This window comes from Anarhichas minor, unplaced genomic scaffold (genome assembly GCF_050575085.1).
Source record: "Anarhichas minor isolate MPS153535 unplaced genomic scaffold, ASM5057508v1 ptg000018l, whole genome shotgun sequence".
Classification (NCBI taxonomy): domain Eukaryota; kingdom Metazoa; phylum Chordata; class Actinopteri; order Perciformes; family Anarhichadidae; genus Anarhichas; species Anarhichas minor.
In genome coordinates, this window is record NW_027466464.1 from 2,484,511 (window position 1) to 2,504,535 (window position 20,025).

Consider the following 20,025-nt stretch of genomic DNA (forward strand, 5'->3'; position numbering starts at 1 on the left):
GTGTCGTCATGGGTACCTGGCCGGCCCGAGGCCCCCAGCCCAAAGCAATGGGTATCAATGACAGCCATAAACAGAGGAAGCCGCTAAAGCCACCAAACTTTGAAAACGGGCGCGAAGGCATGCCAGGAGTGCACACACGGACTTTCGGGACTCCAGCGCCAACTTTCAAAATGTGTCGTCATGGGTACCTGATCAACCCTGGCCGGCACGAGGCCGCCAGCCCAAAGCAATGGGTGTCAATGACAGCCATGAACAGAGGAAGCCGCTAAAGCCACCAAACTTCTAAAACGGTCGCAAAGGCATGCCAGGAGTCCACAAACGGACTTTCGGGACTCTAGCGCCAACTTTCAAAATGTGTCGTCATGGGTACCTGACCAACCCTGGCCGGCACAAGGCCACCAGCCCAAAGCAATGGGTATCTAGACAGCCATAACCAGAGGAAGCCGCTAAAGCCACCAAACTTCGCACACGGGCGTGAAGGCATGCCAGGAGTGCACACACGGACTTTCGGGACTCCAGCGCCAACTTTCAAAATGTGTCGTCATGGTTACCTGACCAACCTGGCCGGCCCGAGGCCGCCAGCCCAAAGCAATGGGTGTCAATGACAGCCATCAACAGAGGAAGCCGCTAAAGCCACCAAACTTTGAAAACGGGTGCGAAGGCATGCCAGGAGTGCACGAACGGACTTTCGGGACTCTAGCGCCAACTTTCAAAATGTGTCGTCATGGGTACCTGATCAACCCTGGCCGGCACGAGGCCGCCAGCCCAAAGCAATGGGTGTCAATGACAGCCATGAACAGAGGAAGCCGCTAAAGCCACCAAACTTCTAAAACGGTCGCAAAGGCATGCCAGGAGTCCACAAACGGACTTTCGGGACTCTAGCGCCTACTTTGAAAATGTGTCATCATGGGTACCTGACCAACCTGGCCGGCCCGAGGCCGCCAGCCCAAAGCAATGGGTGTCAATGACAGCCATAAACAGAGGAAGCCGCTAAAGTTACCAAACTTCGCACACCGGCACGTAGGCATGACAGGAGTGCACACACGGACTTTCGGGACTCTAGCGCCAACTTTCAAAATGTGTCGTCATGGGTACCTGGCCGGCCCGAGGCCCCCAGCCCAAAGCAATGGGTATCAATGACAGCCATAAACAGAGGAAGCCGCTAAAGCCACCAAACTTTGAAAACGGGCGCGAAGGCATGCCAGGAGTGCACACACGGACTTTCGGGACTCCAGCGCCAACTTTCAAAATGTGTCGTCATGGGTACCTGATCAACCCTGGCCGGCACGAGGCCGCCAGCCCAAAGCAATGGGTGTCAATGACAGCCATGAACAGAGGAAGCCGCTAAAGCCACCAAACTTCTAAAACGGTCGCAAAGGCATGCCAGGAGTCCACAAACGGACTTTCGGGACTCTAGCGCCAACTTTCAAAATGTGTCGTCATGGGTACCTGACCAACCCTGGCCGGCACAAGGCCACCAGCCCAAAGCAATGGGTATCAATGACAGCCATAACCAGAGGAAGCCGCTAAAGCCACCAAACTTCGCACACGGGCGTGAAGGCATGCCAGGAGTGCACACACGGACTTTCGGGACTCCAGCGCCAACTTTCAAAATGTGTCGTCATGGTTACCTGACCAACCTGGCCGGCCCGAGGCCGCCAGCCCAAAGCAATGGGTGTCAATGAAAGCCATAAACAGAGGAAGCCGCTAAAGCCACCAAACTTTGAAAACAGGTGCGAAGGCATGCCAGGAGTGCACAAACAGACTTTCGGGACTCTAGCGCCAACTTTCAAAATGTGTCGTCATGGGTACCTGATCAACCCTGGCCGGCACGAGGCCGCCAGCCCAAAGCAATGGGTGTCAATGACAGCCATGAACAGAGGAAGCCGCTAAAGCCACCAAACTTCGCACACGGGCGCGAAGGCATGCCAGGAGTGCACACACGGACTTTCGGGACTCCAGCGCCAACTTTCAAAATGTGTCGTCATGGGTACCTGGCCGGCCCGAGGCCGCCAGCCCAAAGCAATGGGTGTCAATGACAGCCATGAACAGAGGAAGCCGCTAAAGCCACCAAACTTCTAAAACGGGCGCAACGGCATGCCAGGAGTCCACAAACGGACTTTCGGGACTCTAGCGCCAACTTTCAAAATGTGTCGTCATGGGTACCTGGCCGGCACGAGGCCACCAGCCCAAAGCAATGGGTGTCAATGACAGCCATAACCAGAGGAAGCCACTAAAGCCACCAAACTTGGCACAATGTCATGAAGGCATGCCAGGAGTCCACACACGGACTTTCGGGACTCCAGCGCCTACTTTCAAAATGTGTCGTCATGGGTACCTGGCCGGCCCGAGGCCCCCAGCCCAAAGCAATGGGTGTCAATGACAGCCATAACCAGAGGAAGCCGCTAAAGTTACCAAACTTCGCACACGGGCAAGTAAGCATGACAGGAGTGCACACACGGACTTTCGGGACTCCAGCGCCAACTTTCAAAATGTGTCGTCATGGTTACCTGACCAACCTGGCCGGCCCGAGGCCACCAGCCCAAAGCAATGGGTATCAATGACAGCCATAAACAGACGAAGCCGCTAAAGCCACCAAACTTGGCACAATGTCATGAAGGCATGCCAGGAGTGCACAAACGGACTTTCGGGACTCTAGCGCCAACTTTCAAAATGTGTCGTCATGGGTACCTGACCAACCCTGGCCGGCACAAGGCCACCAGCCCAAAGCAATGGGTATCTAGACAGCCATAACCAGAGGAAGCCGCTAAAGCCACCAAACTTCGCACACGGGCGTGAAGGCATGCCTGGAGTGCACACACGGACTTTCGGGACTCCAGCGCCAACTTTCAAAATGTGTCGTCATGGTTACCTGACCAACCTGGCCGGCCCGAGGCCGCCAGCCCAAAGCAATGGGTGTCAATGAAAGCCATAAACAGAGGAAGCCGCTAAAGCCACCAAACTTTGAAAACGGGTGCGAAGGCATGCCAGGAGTGCACAAACAGACTTTCGGGACTCTAGCGCCAACTTTCAAAATGTGTCGTCATGGGTACCTGATCAACCCTGGCCGGCACGAGGCCGCCAGCCCAAAGCAATGGGTGTCAATGACAGCCATGAACAGAGGAAGCCGCTAAAGCCACCAAACTTCTAAAACGGTCGCAAAGGCATGCCAGGAGTCCACAAACGGACTTTCGGGACTCTAGCGCCAACTTTCAAAATGTGTCGTCATGGGTACCTGACCAACCCTGGCCGGCACAAGGCCACCAGCCCAAAGCAATGGGTATCAATGACAGCCATAACCAGAGGAAGCCGCTAAAGCCACCAAACTTCGCACACGGGCGCGAAGGCATGCCAGGAGTGCACACACGGACTTTCGGGACTCCAGCGCCAACTTTCAAAATGTGTCGTCATGGGTACCTGGCCGGCCCGAGGCTCCCAGCCCAAAGCAATGGGTATCAATGACAGCCATAAACAGAGGAAGCCGCTAAAGCCACCAAACTTCGAAAACGGGCGCGAAGGCATGCCAGGTGTGCACAAACGGACTTTCGGGACTCTAGCGCCAACTTTCAAAATGTGTCGTCATGGGTACCTGACCAACCCTGGCCGGCACGAGGCCACCAGCCCAAAGCAATGGGTATCAATGACAGCCATAAACAGACGAAGCCGCTAAAGCCACCAAACTTGGCACAATGTCATGAAGGCATGCCAGGAGTGCACAAACGGACTTTCGGGACTCTAGCGCCAACTTTCAAAATGTGTCGTCATGGGTACCTGACCAACCCTGGCCGGCACAAGGCCACCAGCCCAAAGCAATGGGTATCTAGACAGCCATAACCAGAGGAAGCCGCTAAAGCCACCAAACTTCGCACACGGGCGTGAAGGCATGCCAGGAGTGCACACACGGACTTTCGGGACTCCAGCGCCAACTTTCAAAATGTGTCGTCATGGGTACCTGACCAACCCTGGCCGGCACAAGGCCACCAGCCCAAAGCAATGGGTATCTAGACAGCCATAACCAGAGGAAGCCGCTAAAGCCACCAAACTTCGCACACGGGCGTGAAGGCATGCCAGGAGTGCACACACGGACTTTCGGGACTCCAGCGCCAACTTTCAAAATGTGTCGTCATGGTTACCTGACCAACCTGGCCGGCCCGAGGCCGCCAGCCCAAAGCAATGGGTGTCAATGAAAGCCATAAACAGAGGAAGCCGCTAAAGCCACCAAACTTTGAAAACGGGTGCGAAGGCATGCCAGGAGTGCACAAACAGACTTTCGGGACTCTAGCGCCAACTTTCAAAATGTGTCGTCATGGGTACCTGATCAACCCTGGCCGGCACGAGGCCGCCAGCCCAAAGCAATGGGTGTCAATGACAGCCATGAACAGAGGAAGCCGCTAAAGCCACCAAACTTCTAAAACGGTCGCAAAGGCATGCCAGGAGTCCACAAACGGACTTTCGGGACTCTAGCGCCAACTTTCAAAATGTGTCGTCATGGGTACCTGACCAACCCTGGCCGGCACGAGGCCACCAGCCCAAAGCAATGGGTATCAATGACAGCCATAACCAGAGGAAGCCGCTAAAGCCACCAAACTTCGCACACGGGCGCGAAGGCATGCCAGGAATGCACACACGGACTTTCGGGACTCCAGCGCCAACTTTCAAAATGTGTCGTCATGGGTACCTGGCCGGCCCGAGGCCCCCAGCCCAAAGCAATGGGTATCAATGACAGCCATAAACAGAGGAAGCCGCTAAAGCCACCAAACTTCGAAAACGGGCGCAACGGCATGCCAGGAGTCCACACACGGACTTTCGGGACTCCAGCGCCAACTTTCAAAATGTGTCGTCATGGGTACCTGACCAACCTGGCCGGCCCGAGGCCGCCAGCCCAAAGCAATGGGTGTCAATGACAGCCATGAACAGAGGAAGCCGCTAAAGCCACCAAACTTCGCACACGGGCGCGAAGGCATGCCAGGAGTGCAAACACGGACTTTCGGGACTCCAGCGCCAACTTTCAAAATGTGTCGTCATGGGTACCTGGCCGGCACGAGGCCACCAGCCCAAAGCAATGGGTGTCAATGACAGCCATAACCAGAGGAAGCCACTAAAGCCACAAAACTTGGCACAATGTCATGAAGGCATGCCAGGAGTCCACACATGGACTTTCGGGACTCCAGCGCCTACTTTCAAAATGTGTCGTCATGGGTACCTGGCCGGCCCGAGGCCCCCAGCCCAAAGCAATGGGTGTCAATGACAGCCATAACCAGAGGAAGCCGCTAAAGTTACCAAACTTCGCACACGGGCAAGTAAGCATGACAGGAGTGCACACACGGACTTTCGGGACTCCAGCGCCAACTTTCAAAATGTGTCGTTATGGGTACCTGGCCGGCCCGAGGCCCCCAACCCAAAGCAATGGGTATCAATGACAGCCATAAACAGAGGAATCCGCTAAAGCCACCAAACTTCGAAAACGGGCGCAACGGCATGCCAGGAGTCCACACACGGACTTTCGGGACTCCAGCGCCTACTTTCAAAATGTGTCGTCATGGGTACCTGACCAACCTGGCCGGCCCGAGGCCGCCAGCCCAAAGCAATGGGTGTCAATGACAGCCATGAACAGAGGAAGCCGCTAAAGCCACCAAACTTCGAAAACGGGCGCGAAGGCATGCCAGGAGTGCACAAACGGACTTTCGGGACTCTAGCGCCAATTTCAAAATGTGTCGTCATGGTTACCTGACCAACCTGGCCGGCCCGAGGCCGCCAGCCCAAAGCAATGGGTATCAATGACAGCCATAAACAGAGGAAGCCGCTAAAGCCACCAAACTTCGAAAACGGGCGCAACGGCATGCCAGGAGTCCACACACGGACTTTCGGGACTCCAGCGCCTACTTTCAAAATGTGTCGTCATGGGTACCTGACCAACCTGGCCGGCCCGAGGCCGCCAGCCCAAAGCAATGGGTGTCAATGACAGCCATAAACAGAGGAAGCCGCTAAAGCCACCAAACTTCGAAAACGGGCGCGAAGGCATGCCAGGAGTGCACAAACGGACTTTCGGGACTCTAGCGCCAACTTTCAAAATGTGTCGTCATGGGTACCTGACCAACCCTGGCAGGCACGAGGCCACCAGCCCAAAGCAATGGGTATCAATGACAGCCATAAACAGACGAAGCCGCTAAAGCCACCAAACTTGGCACAATGTCATGAAGGCATGCCAGGAGTGCACAAACGGACTTTCGGGACTCTAGCGCCAACTTTCAAAATGTGTCGTCATGGGTACCTGACCAACCTGGCCGGCCCGAGGCCGCCAGCCCAAAGCAATGGGTGTCAATGACAGCCATAAACAGAGGAAGCCGCTAAAGCCACCAAACTTCGAAAACGGGCACGAAGGCATGCCAGGAGTGCACAAACGGACTTTCGGGACTCTAGCGCCAACTTTCAAAATGTGTCGTCATGGGTACCTGATCAACCCTGGCCGGCACGAGGCCACCAGCCCAAAGGAATGGGTATCAATGACAGCCATGAACAGAGGAAGCCGCTAAAGCCACCAAACTTCTAAAACGGTCGCAAAGGCATGCCAGGAGTCCACAAACGGACTTTCGGGACTCTAGCGCCAACTTTCAAAATGTGTCGTCATGGGTACCTGGCCGGCCCGAGGCCCCCAGCCCAAAGCAATGGGTATCAATGACAGCCATAAACAGAGGAAGCCGCTAAAGCCACCAAACTTCGAAAACGGGCGCAACGGCATGCCAGGAGTCCACACACGGACTTTCGGGACTCCAGCGCCTACTTTCAAAATGTGTCGTCATGGGTACCTGACCAACCCTGGCCGGCACAAGGCCACCAGCCCAAAGCAATGGGTATCAATGACAGCCATTAACAGAGGAAGCCGCTAAAGCCACCAAACTTCGAAAACGGGCGCGAAGTCATGCCAGGAGTGCACAAACGGACTTTCGGGACTCTAGCGCCAACTTTCAAAATGTGTCGTCATGGGTACCTGACCAACCCTGGCCGGCACGAGGCCACCAGCCCAAAGCAATGGGTATCAATGACAGCCATAAACAGACGAAGCCGCTAAAGCCACCAAACTTGGCACAATGTCATGAAGGCATGCCAGGAGTGCACAAACGGACTTTCGGGACTCTAGCGCCAACTTTCAAAATGTGTCGTCATGGGTACCTGACCAACCCTGGCCGGCACAAGGCCACCAGCCCAAAGCAATGGGTATCTAGACAGCCATAACCAGAGGAAGCCGCTAAAGCCACCAAACTTCGCACACGGGCGTGAAGGCATGCCAGGAGTGCACACACGGACTTTCGGGACTCCAGCGCCAACTTTCAAAATGTGTCGTCATGGTTACCTGACCAACCTGGCCGGCCCGAGGCCGCCAGCCCAAAGCAATGGGTGTCAATGAAAGCCATAAACAGAGGAAGCCGCTAAAGCCACCAAACTTTGAAAACGGGTGCGAAGGCATGCCAGGAGTGCACAAACAGACTTTCGGGACTCTAGCGCCAACTTTCAAAATGTGTCGTCATGGGTACCTGACCAACCCTGGCCGGCACGAGGCCACCAGCCCAAAGCAATGGGTATCAATGACAGCCATAAACAGACGAAGCCGCTAAAGCCACCAAACTTGGCACAATGTCATGAAGGCATGCCAGGAGTGCACAAACGGACTTTTGGGACTCTAGCGCCAACTTTCAAAATGTGTCGTCATGGGTACCTGGCCGGCACGAGGCCACCAGCCCAAAGGAATGGGTATCAATGACAGCCATGAACAGAGGAAGCCGCTGAAGCCACCAAACTTCTAAAACGGTCGCAAAGGCATGCCAGGAGTCCACACACGGACTTTCGGGACTCCAGCGCCTACTTTCAAAATGTGTCGTCATGGGTACCTGACCAACCTGGCCGGCCCGAGGCCGCCAGCCCAAAGCAATGGGTGTCAATGACAGCCATAAACAGAGGAAGCCGCTAAAGCCACCAAACTTCGAAAACGGGCGCGAAGGCATGCCAGGAGTGCACAAACGGACTTTCGGGACTCTAGCACCAACTTTCAAAATGTGTCGTCATGGGTACCTGGCCGGCCCGAGGCCCCCAACCCAAAGCAATGGGTATCAATGACAGCCATAAACTGAGGAATCCGCTAAAGCCACCAAACTTCGAAAACGGGCGCAACGGCATGCCAGGAGTCCACACACGGACTTTCGGGACTCCAGCGCCTACTTTCAAAATGTGTCGTCATGGGTACCTGACCAACCTGGCCGGCCCGAGGCCGCCAGCCCAAAGCAATGGGTGTCAATGACAGCCATGAACAGAGGAAGCCGCTAAAGCCACCAAACTTCGAAAACGGGCGCGAAGGCATGCCAGGAGTGCACAAACGGACTTTCGGGACTCTAGCGCCAATTTCAAAATGTGTCGTCATGGTTACCTGACCAACCTGGCCGGCCCGAGGCCGCCAGCCCAAAGCAATGGGTATCAATGACAGCCATAAACAGAGGAAGCCGCTAAAGCCACCAAACTTCGAAAACGGGCGCAACGGCATGCCAGGAGTCCACACACAGACTTTCGGGACTCCAGCGCCTACTTTCAAAATGTGTCGTCATGGGTACCTGACCAACCTGGCCGGCCCGAGGCCGCCAGCCCAAAGCAATGGGTGTCAATGACAGCCATAAACAGAGGAAGCCGCTAAAGCCACCAAACTTCGAAAACGGGCGCGAAGGCATGCCAGGAGTGCACAAATGGACTTTCGGGACTCTAGCGCCAACTTTCAAAATGTGTCGTCATGGGTACCTGACCAACCCTGGCAGGCACGAGGCCACCAGCCCAAAGCAATGGGTATCAATGACAGCCATAAACAGACGAAGCCGCTAAAGCCACCAAACTTGGCACAATGTCATGAAGGCATGCCAGGAGTGCACAAACGGACTTTCGGGACTCTAGCGCCAACTTTCAAAATGTGTCGTCATGGGTACCTGATCAACCCTGGCCGGCACGAGGCCACCAGCCCAAAGGAATGGGTATCAATGACAGCCATGAACAGAGGAAGCCGCTAAAGCCACCAAACTTCTAAAACGTTCGCAAAGGCATGCCAGGAGTCCACAAACGGACTTTCGGGACTCTAGCGCCAACTTTCAAAATGTGTCGTCATGGGTACCTGGCCGGCCCGAGGCCCCCAGCCCAAAGCAATGGGTATCAATGACAGCCATAAACAGAGGAAGCCGCTAAAGCCACCAAACTTCGAAAACGGGCGCAACGGCATGCCAGGAGTCCACACACGGACTTTCGGGACTCCAGCGCCTACTTTCAAAATGTGTCGTCATGGGTACCTGACCAACCCTGGCCGGCACAAGGCCACCAGCCCAAAGGAATGGGTATCAATGACAGCCATGAACAGAGGAAGCCGCTGAAGCCACCAAACTTCTAAAACGGTCGCAAAGGCATGCCAGGAGTCCACAAACGGACTTTCGGGACTCTAGCGCCAACTTTCAAAATGTGTCGTCATGGGTACCTGACCAACCCTGGCCGGCACAAGGCCACCAGCCCAAAGCAATGGGTATCAATGACAGCCATAAACAGAGGAAGCCGCTAAAGCCACCAAACTTCGAAAACGGGCGCAACGGCATGCCAGGAGTCCACACACGGACTTTCGGGACTCCAGCGCCAACTTTCAAAATGTGTCGTCATGGGTACCTGACCAACCCTGGCCGGCACGAGGCCACCAGCCCAAAGCAATGGGTATCAATGACAGCCATAAACAGACGAAGCCGCTAAAGCCACCAAACTTGGCACAATGTCATGAAGGCATGCCAGGAGTGCACAAACGGACTTTTGGGACTCTAGCGCCAACTTTCAAAATGTGTCATCATGGGTACCTGGCCGGCACGAGGCCACCAGCCCAAAGGAATGGGTATCAATGACAGCCATGAACAGAGGAAGCCGCTGAAGCCACCAAACTTCTAAAACGGTCGCAAAGGCATGCCAGGAGTCCACACACGGACTTTCGGGACTCCAGCGCCTACTTTCAAAATGTGTCGTCATGGGTACCTGACCAACCTGGCCGGCCCGAGGCCGCCAGCCCAAAGCAATGGGTATCAATGACAGCCATAAACAGAGGAAGCCGCTAAAGCCACCAAACTTCGAAAACGGGCGCGAAGGCATGCCAGGAGTGCACAAACGGACTTTCGGGACTCTAGCGCCAACTTTCAAAATGTGTCGTCATGGGTACCTGACCAACCCTGGCCGGCACGAGGCCACCAGCCCAAAGCAATGGGTATTAATGACAGCCATAAACAGACGAAGCCGCTAAAGCCACCAAACTTGGCACAATGTCATGAAGGCATGCCAGGAGTGCACACACGGACTTTCGGGACTCCAGCGCCAACTTTCAAAATGTGTCGTCATGGGTACCTGGCCGGCCCGAGGCCCCCAGCCCAAAGCAATGGGTATCAATGACAGCCATAAACAGAGGAAGCCGCTAAAGCCACCAAACTTCGAAAACGGGCGCAACAGCATGCCAGGAGTCCACACACGGACTTTCGGGACTCCAGCGCCAACTTTCAAAATGTGTCGTCATGGGTACCTGACCAACCTGGCCGGCCCGAGGCCGCCAGCCCAAAGCAATGGGTGTCAATGACAGCCATGAACAGAGGAAGCCACTAAAGCCACCAAACTTCGCACACGGGCGCGAAGGCATGCCAGGAGTGCAAACACGGACTTTCGGGACTCCAGCGCCAACTTTCAAAATGTGTCGTCATGGGTACCTGACCAACCCTGGCCGGCACGAGGCCACCAGCCCAAAGCAATGGGTATCAATGACAGCCATAAACAGACGAAGCCGCTAAAGCCACCAAACTTGGCACAATGTCATGAAGGCATGCCAGGAGTGCACAAACGGACTTTCGGGACTCTAGCGCCAACTTTCAAAATGTGTCGTCATGGGTACCTGGCCGGCCCGAGGCCCCCAGCCCAAAGCAATGGGTGTCAATGACAGCCATAACCAGAGGAAGCCGCTAAAGTTACCAAACTTCGCACACGGGCAAGTAAGCATGACAGGAGTGCACACACGGACTTTCGGGACTCCAGCGCCAACTTTCAAAATGTGTCGTTATGGGTACCTGGCCGGCCCGAGGCCCCCAACCCAAAGCAATGGGTATCAATGACAGCCATAAACAGAGGAATCCGCTAAAGCCACCAAACTTCGAAAACGGGCGCAACGGCATGCCAGGAGTCCACACACGGACTTTCGGGACTCCAGCGCCTACTTTCAAAATGTGTCGTCATGGGTACCTGACCAACCTGGCCGGCCCGAGGCCGCCAGCCCAAAGCAATGGGTGTCAATGACAGCCATAAACAGAGGAAGCCGCTAAAGCCACCAAACTTCGAAAACGGGCGCGAAGGCATGCCAGGAGTGCACAAACGGACTTTCGGGACTCTAGCGCCAACTTTCAAAATGTGTCGTCATGGGTACCTGACCAACCCTGGCAGGCACGAGGCCACCAGCCCAAAGCAATGGGTATCAATGACAGCCATAAACAGACGAAGCCGCTAAAGCCACCAAACTTGGCACAATGTCATGAAGGCATGCCAGGAGTGCACAAACGGACTTTCGGGACTCTAGCGCCAACTTTCAAAATGTGTCGTCATGGGTACCTGATCAACCCTGGCCGGCACGAGGCCACCAGCCCAAAGGAATGGGTATCAATGACAGCCATGAACAGAGGAAGCCGCTAAAGCCACCAAACTTCTAAAACGTTCGCAAAGGCATGCCAGGAGTCCACAAACGGACTTTCGGGACTCTAGCGCCAACTTTCAAAATGTGTCGTCATGGGTACCTGGCCGGCCCGAGGCCCCCAGCCCAAAGCAATGGGTATCAATGACAGCCATAAACAGAGGAAGCCGCTAAAGCCACCAAACTTCGAAAACGGGCGCAACGGCATGCCAGGAGTCCACACACGGACTTTCGGGACTCCAGCGCCTACTTTCAAAATGTGTCGTCATGGGTACCTGACCAACCCTGGCTGGCACAAGGCCACCAGCCCAAAGCAATGGGTATCAATGACAGCCATAAACAGAGGAAGCCGCTAAAGCCACCAAACTTCGAAAACGGGCGCAACGGCATGCCAGGAGTCCACACACGGACTTTCGGGACTCCAGCGCCAACTTTCAAAATGTGTCGTCATGGGTACCTGACCAACCCTGGCCGGCACGAGGCCACCAGCCCAAAGCAATGGGTATCAATGACAGCCATAAACAGACGAAGCCGCTAAAGCCACCAAACTTGGCACAATGTCATGAAGGCATGCCAGGAGTGCACAAACGGACTTTCGGGACTCTAGCGCCAACTTTCAAAATGTGTCGTCATGGGTACCTGACCAACCCTGGCCGGCACAAGGCCACCAGCCCAAAGCAATGGGTATCTAGACAGCCATAACCAGAGGAAGCCGCTAAAGCCACCAAACTTCGCACACGGGCGTGAAGGCATGCCAGGAGTGCACACACGGACTTTCGGGACTCCAGCGCCAACTTTCAAAATGTGTCGTCATGGTTACCTGACCAACCTGGCCGGCCCGAGGCCGCCAGCCCAAAGCAATGGGTGTCAATGAAAGCCATAAACAGAGGAAGCCGCTAAAGCCACCAAACTTTGAAAACGGGTGCGAAGGCATGCCAGGAGTGCACAAACAGACTTTCGGGACTCTAGCGCCAACTTTCAAAATGTGTCGTCATGGGTACCTGATCAACCCTGGCCGGCACGAGGCCGCCAGCCCAAAGCAATGGGTGTCAATGACAGCCATGAACAGAGGAAGCCGCTAAAGCCACCAAACTTCTAAAACGGTCGCAAAGGCATGCCAGGAGTCCACAAACGGACTTTCGGGACTCTAGCGCCAACTTTCAAAATGTGTCGTCATGGGTACCTGACCAACCCTGGCCGGCACAAGGCCACCAGCCCAAAGCAATGGGTATCAATGACAGCCATAACCAGAGGAAGCCGCTAAAGCCACCAAACTTCGCACACGGGCGCGAAGGCATGCCAGGAGTGCACACACGGACTTTCGGGACTCCAGCGCCAACTTTCAAAATGTGTCGTCATGGGTACCTGGCCGGCCCGAGGCCCCCAGCCCAAAGCAATGGGTATCAATGACAGCCATTAACAGAGGAAGCCGCTAAAGCCACCAAACTTCGAAAACGGGCGCAACGGCATGCCAGGAGTCCACACACGGACTTTCGGGACTCCAGCGCCAACTTTCAAAATGTGTCGTCATGGGTACCTGACCAACCTGGCCGGCCCGAGGCCGCCAGCCCAAAGCAATGGGTGTCAATGACAGCCATGAACAGAGGAAGCCGCTAAAGCCACCAAACTTCGCACACGGGCGCGAAGGCATGCCAGGAGTGCAAACACGGACTTTCGGGACTCCAGCGCCAACTTTCAAAATGTGTCGTCATGGGTACCTGACCAACCCTGGCCGGCACGAGGCCACCAGCCCAAAGCAATGGGTATCAATGACAGCCATAAACAGACGAAGCCGCTAAAGCCACCAAACTTGGCACAATGTCATGAAGGCATGCCAGGAGTGCACAAACGGACTTTCGGGACTCTAGCGCCAACTTTCAAAATGTGTCGTCATGGGTACCTGGCCGGCACGAGGCCACCAGCCCAAAGCAATGGGTGTCAATGACAGCCATAACCAGAGGAAGCCACTAAAGCCACCAAACTTGGCACAATGTCATGAAGGCATGCCAGGAGTCCACACACGGACTTTCGGGACTCCAGCGCCTACTTTCAAAATGTGTCGTCATGGGTACCTGGCCGGCCCGAGGCCCCCAGCCCAAAGCAATGGGTGTCAATGACAGCCATAACCAGAGGAAGCCGCTAAAGTTACCAAACTTCGCACACGGGCAAGTAAGCATGACAGGAGTGCACACACGGACTTTCGGGACTCCAGCGCCAACTTTCAAAATGTGTCGTCATGGGTTCCTGGCCGGCCCGAGGCCCCCAGCCCAAAGCAATGGGTATCAATGACAGCCATTAACAGAGGAAGCCGCTAAAGCCACCAAACTTCGAAAACGGGCGCAACGGCATGCCAGGAGTCCACACACGGACTTTCGGGACTCCAGCGCCAACTTTCAAAATGTGTCGTCATGGGTACCTGACCAACCTGGCCGGCCCGAGGCCGCCAGCCCAAAGCAATGGGTGTCAATGACAGCCATGAACAGAGGAAGCCGCTAAAGCCACCAAACTTGGCACAATGTCATGAAGGCATGCCAGGAGTGCACAAACGGACTTTCGGGACTCTAGCGCCAACTTTCAAAATGTGTCGTCATGGGTACCTGGCCGGCACGAGGCCACCAGCCCAAAGCAATGGGTGTCAATGACAGCCATAACCAGAGGAAGCCACTAAAGCCACCAAACTTGGCACAATGTCATGAAGGCATGCCAGGAGTCCACACACGGACTTTCGGGACTCCAGCGCCTACTTTCAAAATGTGTCGTCATGGGTACCTGGCCGGCCCGAGGCCCCCAGCCCAAAGCAATGGGTGTCAATGACAGCCATAACCAGAGGAAGCCGCTAAAGTTATCAAACTTCGCACACGGGCAAGTAAGCATGACAGGAGTGCACACACGGACTTTCGGGACTCCAGCGCCAACTTTCAAAATGTGTCGTTATGGGTACCTGGCCGGCCCGAGGCCCCCAACCCAAAGCAATGGGTATCAATGACAGCCATAAACAGAGGAATCCGCTAAAGCCACCAAACTTCGAAAACGGGCGCAACGGCATGCCAGGAGTCCACACACGGACTTTCGGGACTCCAGCGCCTACTTTCAAAATGTGTCGTCATGGGTACCTGACCAACCTGGCCGGCCCGAGGCCGCCAGCCCAAAGCAATGGGTGTCAATGACAGCCATGAACAGAGGAAGCCGCTAAAGCCACCAAACTTCGAAAACGGGCGCGAAGGCATGCCAGGAGTGCACAAACGGACTTTCGGGACTCTAGCGCCAATTTCAAAATGTGTCGTCATGGTTACCTGACCAACCTGGCCGGCCCGAGGCCGCCAGCCCAAAGCAATGGGTATCAATGACAGCCATAAACAGAGGAAGCCGCTAAAGCCACCAAACTTCGAAAACGGGCGCAACGGCATGCCAGGAGTCCACACACGGACTTTCGGGACTCCAGCGCCTACTTTCAAAATGTGTCGTCATGGGTACCTGACCAACCTGGCCGGCCCGAGGCCGCCAGCCCAAAGCAATGGGTGTCAATGACAGCCATAAACAGAGGAAGCCGCTAAAGCCACCAAACTTCGAAAACGGGCGCGAAGGCATGCCAGGAGTGCACAAACGGACTTTCGGGACTCTAGCGCCAACTTTCAAAATGTGTCGTCATGGGTACCTGACCAACCCTGGCAGGCACGAGGCCACCAGCCCAAAGCAATGGGTATCAATGACAGCCATAAACAGAGGAAGCCGCTAAAGCCACCAAACTTCGAAAACGGGCGCAACAGCATGCCAGGAGTCCACACACGGACTTTCGGGACTCCAGCGCCAACTTTCAAAATGTGTCGTCATGGGTACCTGACCAACCTGGCCGGCCCGAGGCCGCCAGCCCAAAGCAATGGGTGTCAATGACAGCCATGAACAGAGGAAGCCACTAAAGCCACCAAACTTCGCACACGGGCGCGAAGGCATGCCAGGAGTGCAAACACGGACTTTCGGGACTCCAGCGCCAACTTTCAAAATGTGTCGTCATGGGTACCTGACCAACCCTGGCCGGCACGAGGCCACCAGCCCAAAGCAATGGGTATCAATGACAGCCATAAACAGACGAAGCCGCTAAAGCCACCAAACTTGGCACAATGTCATGAAGGCATGCCAGGAGTGCACAAACGGACTTTCGGGACTCTAGCGCCAACTTTCAAAATGTGTCGTCATGGGTACCTGGCCGGCCCGAGGCCCCCAGCCCAAAGCAATGGGTGTCAATGACAGCCATAACCAGAGGAAGCCGCTAAAGTTACCAAACTTCGCACACGGGCAAGTAAGCATGACAGGAGTGCACACACGGACTTTCGGGACTCCAGCGCCAACTTTCAAAATGTGTCGTTATGGGTACCTGGCCGGCCCGAGGCCCCCAACCCAAAGCAATGGGTATCAATGACAGCCATAAACAGAGGAATCCGCTAAAGCCACCAAACTTCGAAAACGGGCGCAACGGCATGCCAGGAGTCCACACACGGACTTTCGGGACTCCAGCGCCTACTTTCAAAATGTGTCGTCATGGGTACCTGACCAACCTGGCCGGCCCGAGGCCGCCAGCCCAAAGCAATGGGTGTCAATGACAGCCATGAACAGAGGAAGCCGCTAAAGCCACCAAACTTCGAAAACGGGCGCGAAGGCATGCCAGGAGTGCACAAACGGACTTTCGGGACTCTAGCGCCAACTTTCAAAATGTGTCGTCATGGGTACCTGACCAACCCTGGCAGGCACGAGGCCACCAGCCCAAAGCAATGGGTATCAATGACAGCCATAAACAGACGAAGCCGCTAAAGCCACCAAACTTGGCACAATGTCATGAAGGCATGCCAGGAGTGCACAAACGGACTTTCGGGACTCTAGCGCCAACTTTCAAAATGTGTCGTCATGGGTACCTGATCAACCCTGGCCGGCACGAGGCCACCAGCCCAAAGGAATGGGTATCAATGACAGCCATGAACAGAGGAAGCCGCTAAAGCCACCAAACTTCTAAAACGTTCGCAAAGGCATGCCAGGAGTCCACAAACGGACTTTCGGGACTCTAGCGCCAACTTTCAAAATGTGTCGTCATGGGTACCTGGCCGGCCCGAGGCCCCCAGCCCAAAGCAATGGGTATCAATGACAGCCATAAACAGAGGAAGCCGCTAAAGCCACCAAACTTCGAAAACGGGCGCAACGGCATGCCAGGAGTCCACACACGGACTTTCGGGACTCCAGCGCCTACTTTCAAAATGTGTCGTCATGGGTACCTGACCAACCCTGGCCGGCACAAGGCCACCAGCCCAAAGCAATGGGTATCAATGACAGCCATAAACAGAGGAAGCCGCTAAAGCCACCAAACTTCGAAAACGGGCGCAACGGCATGCCAGGAGTCCACACACGGACTTTCGGGACTCCAGCGCCAACTTTCAAAATGTGTCGTCATGGGTACCTGACCAACCCTGGCCGGCACGAGGCCACCAGCCCAAAGCAATGGGTATCAATGACAGCCATAAACAGACGAAGCCGCTAAAGCCACCAAACTTGGCACAATGTCATGAAGGCATGCCAGGAGTGCACAAACGGACTTTCGGGACTCTAGCGCCAACTTTCAAAATGTGTCGTCATGGGTACCTGACCAACCCTGGCCGGCACAAGGCCACCAGCCCAAAGCAATGGGTATCTAGACAGCCATAACCAGAGGAAGCCGCTAAAGCCACCAAACTTCGCACACGGGCGTGAAGGCATGCCAGGAGTGCACACACGGACTTTCGGGACTCCAGCGCCAACTTTCAAAATGTGTCGTCATGGTTACCTGACCAACCTGGCCGGCCCGAGGCCGCCAGCCCAAAGCAATGGGTGTCAATGAAAGCCATAAACAGAGGAAGCCGCTAAAGCCACCAAACTTTGAAAACGGGTGCGAAGGCATGCCAGGAGTGCACAAACAGACTTTCGGGACTCTAGCGCCAACTTTCAAAATGTGTCGTCATGGGTACCTGATCAACCCTGGCCGGCACGAGGCCGCCAGCCCAAAGCAATGGGTGTCAATGACAGCCATGAACAGAGGAAGCCGCTAAAGCCACCAAACTTCTAAAACGGTCGCAAAGGCATGCCAGGAGTCCACAAACGGACTTTCGGGACTCTAGCGCCAACTTTCAAAATGTGTCGTCATGGGTACCTGACCAACCCTGGCCGGCACAAGGCCACCAGCCCAAAGCAATGGGTATCAATGACAGCCATAACCAGAGGAAGCCGCTAAAGCCACCAAACTTCGCACACGGGCGCGAAGGCATGCCAGGAGTGCACACACGGACTTTCGGGACTCCAGCGCCAACTTTCAAAATGTGTCGTCATGGGTACCTGGCCGGCCCGAGGCCCCCAGCCCAAAGCAATGGGTATCAATGACAGCCATTAACAGAGGAAGCCGCTAAAGCCACCAAACTTCGAAAACGGGCGCAACGGCATGCCAGGAGTCCACACACGGACTTTCGGGACTCCAGCGCCAACTTTCAAAATGTGTCGTCATGGGTACCTGACCAACCTGGCCGGCCCGAGGCCGCCAGCCCAAAGCAATGGGTGTCAATGACAGCCATGAACAGAGGAAGCCGCTAAAGCCACCAAACTTCGCACACGGGCGCGAAGGCATGCCAGGAGTGCAAACATGGACTTTCGGGACTCCAGCGCCAACTTTCAAAATGTGTCGTCATGGGTACCTGACCAACCCTGGCCGGCACGAGGCCACCAGCCCAAAGCAATGGGTATCAATGACAGCCATAAACAGACGAAGCCGCTAAAGCCACCAAACTTGGCACAATGTCATGAAGGCATGCCAGGAGTGCACAAACGGACTTTCGGGACTCTAGCGCCAACTTTCAAAATGTGTCGTCATGGGTACCTGGCCGGCACGAGGCCACCAGCCCAAAGCAATGGGTGTCAATGACAGCCATAACCAGAGGAAGCCACTAAAGCCACCAAACTTGGCACAATGTCATGAAGGCATGCCAGGAGTCCACACACGGACTTTCGGGACTCCAGCGCCTACTTTCAAAATGTGTCGTCATGGGTACCTGGCCGGCCCGAGGCCCCCAGCCCAAAGCAATGGGTGTCAATGACAGCCATAACCAGAGGAAGCCGCTAAAGTTACCAAACTTCGCACACGGGCAAGTAAGCATGACAGGAGTGCACACACGGACTTTCGGGACTCCAGCGCCAACTTTCAAAATGTGTCGTCATGGGTACCTGGCCGGCCCGAGGCCCCCAGCCCAAAGCAATGGGTATCAATGACAGCCATTAACAGAGGAAGCCGCTAAAGCCACCAAACTTCGAAAACGGGCGCAACGGCATGCCAGGAGTCCACACACGGACTTTCGGGACTCCAGCGCCAACTTTCAAAATGTGTCGTCATGGGTACCTGACCAACCTGGCCGGCCCGAGGCCGCCAGCCCAAAGCAATGGGTGTCAATGACAGCCATGAACAGAGGAAGCCGCTAAAGCCACCAAACTTCGCACACGGGCGCGAAGGCATGCCAGGAGTGCAAACACGGACTTTCGGGACTCCAGCGCCAACTTTCAAAATGTGTCGTCATGGGTACCTGACCAACCCTGGCCGGCACGAGGCCACCAGCCCAAAGCAATGGGTATCAATGACAGCCATAAACAGACGAAGCCGCTAAAGCCACCAAACTTGGCACAATGTCATGAAGGCATGCCAGGAGTGCACAAACGGACTTTCGGGACTCTAGCGCCAACTTTCAAAATGTGTCGTCATGGGTACCTGGCCGGCACGAGGCCACCAGCCCAAAGCAATGGGTGTCAATGACAGCCATAACCAGAGGAAGCCACTAAAGCCACCAAACTTGGCACAATGTCATGAAGGCATGCCAGGAGTCCACACACGGACTTTCGGGACTCCAGCGCCTACTTTCAAAATGTGTCGTCATGGGTACCTGGCCGGCCCGAGGCCCCCAGCCCAAAGCAATGGGTGTCAATGACAGCCATAACCAGAGGAAGCCGCTAAAGTTACCAAACTTCGCACACGGGCAAGTAAGCATGACAGGAGTGCACACACGGACTTTCGGGACTCCAGCGCCAACTTTCAAAATGTGTCGTTATGGGTACCTGGCCGGCCCGAGGCCCCCAACCCAAAGCAATGGGTATCAATGACAGCCATAAACAGAGGAATCCGCTAAAGCCACCAAACTTCGAAAACGGGCGCAACGGCATGCCAGGAGTCCACACACGGACTTTCGGGACTCCAGCGCCTACTTTCAAAATGTGTCGTCATGGGTACCTGACCAACCTGGCCGGCCCGAGGC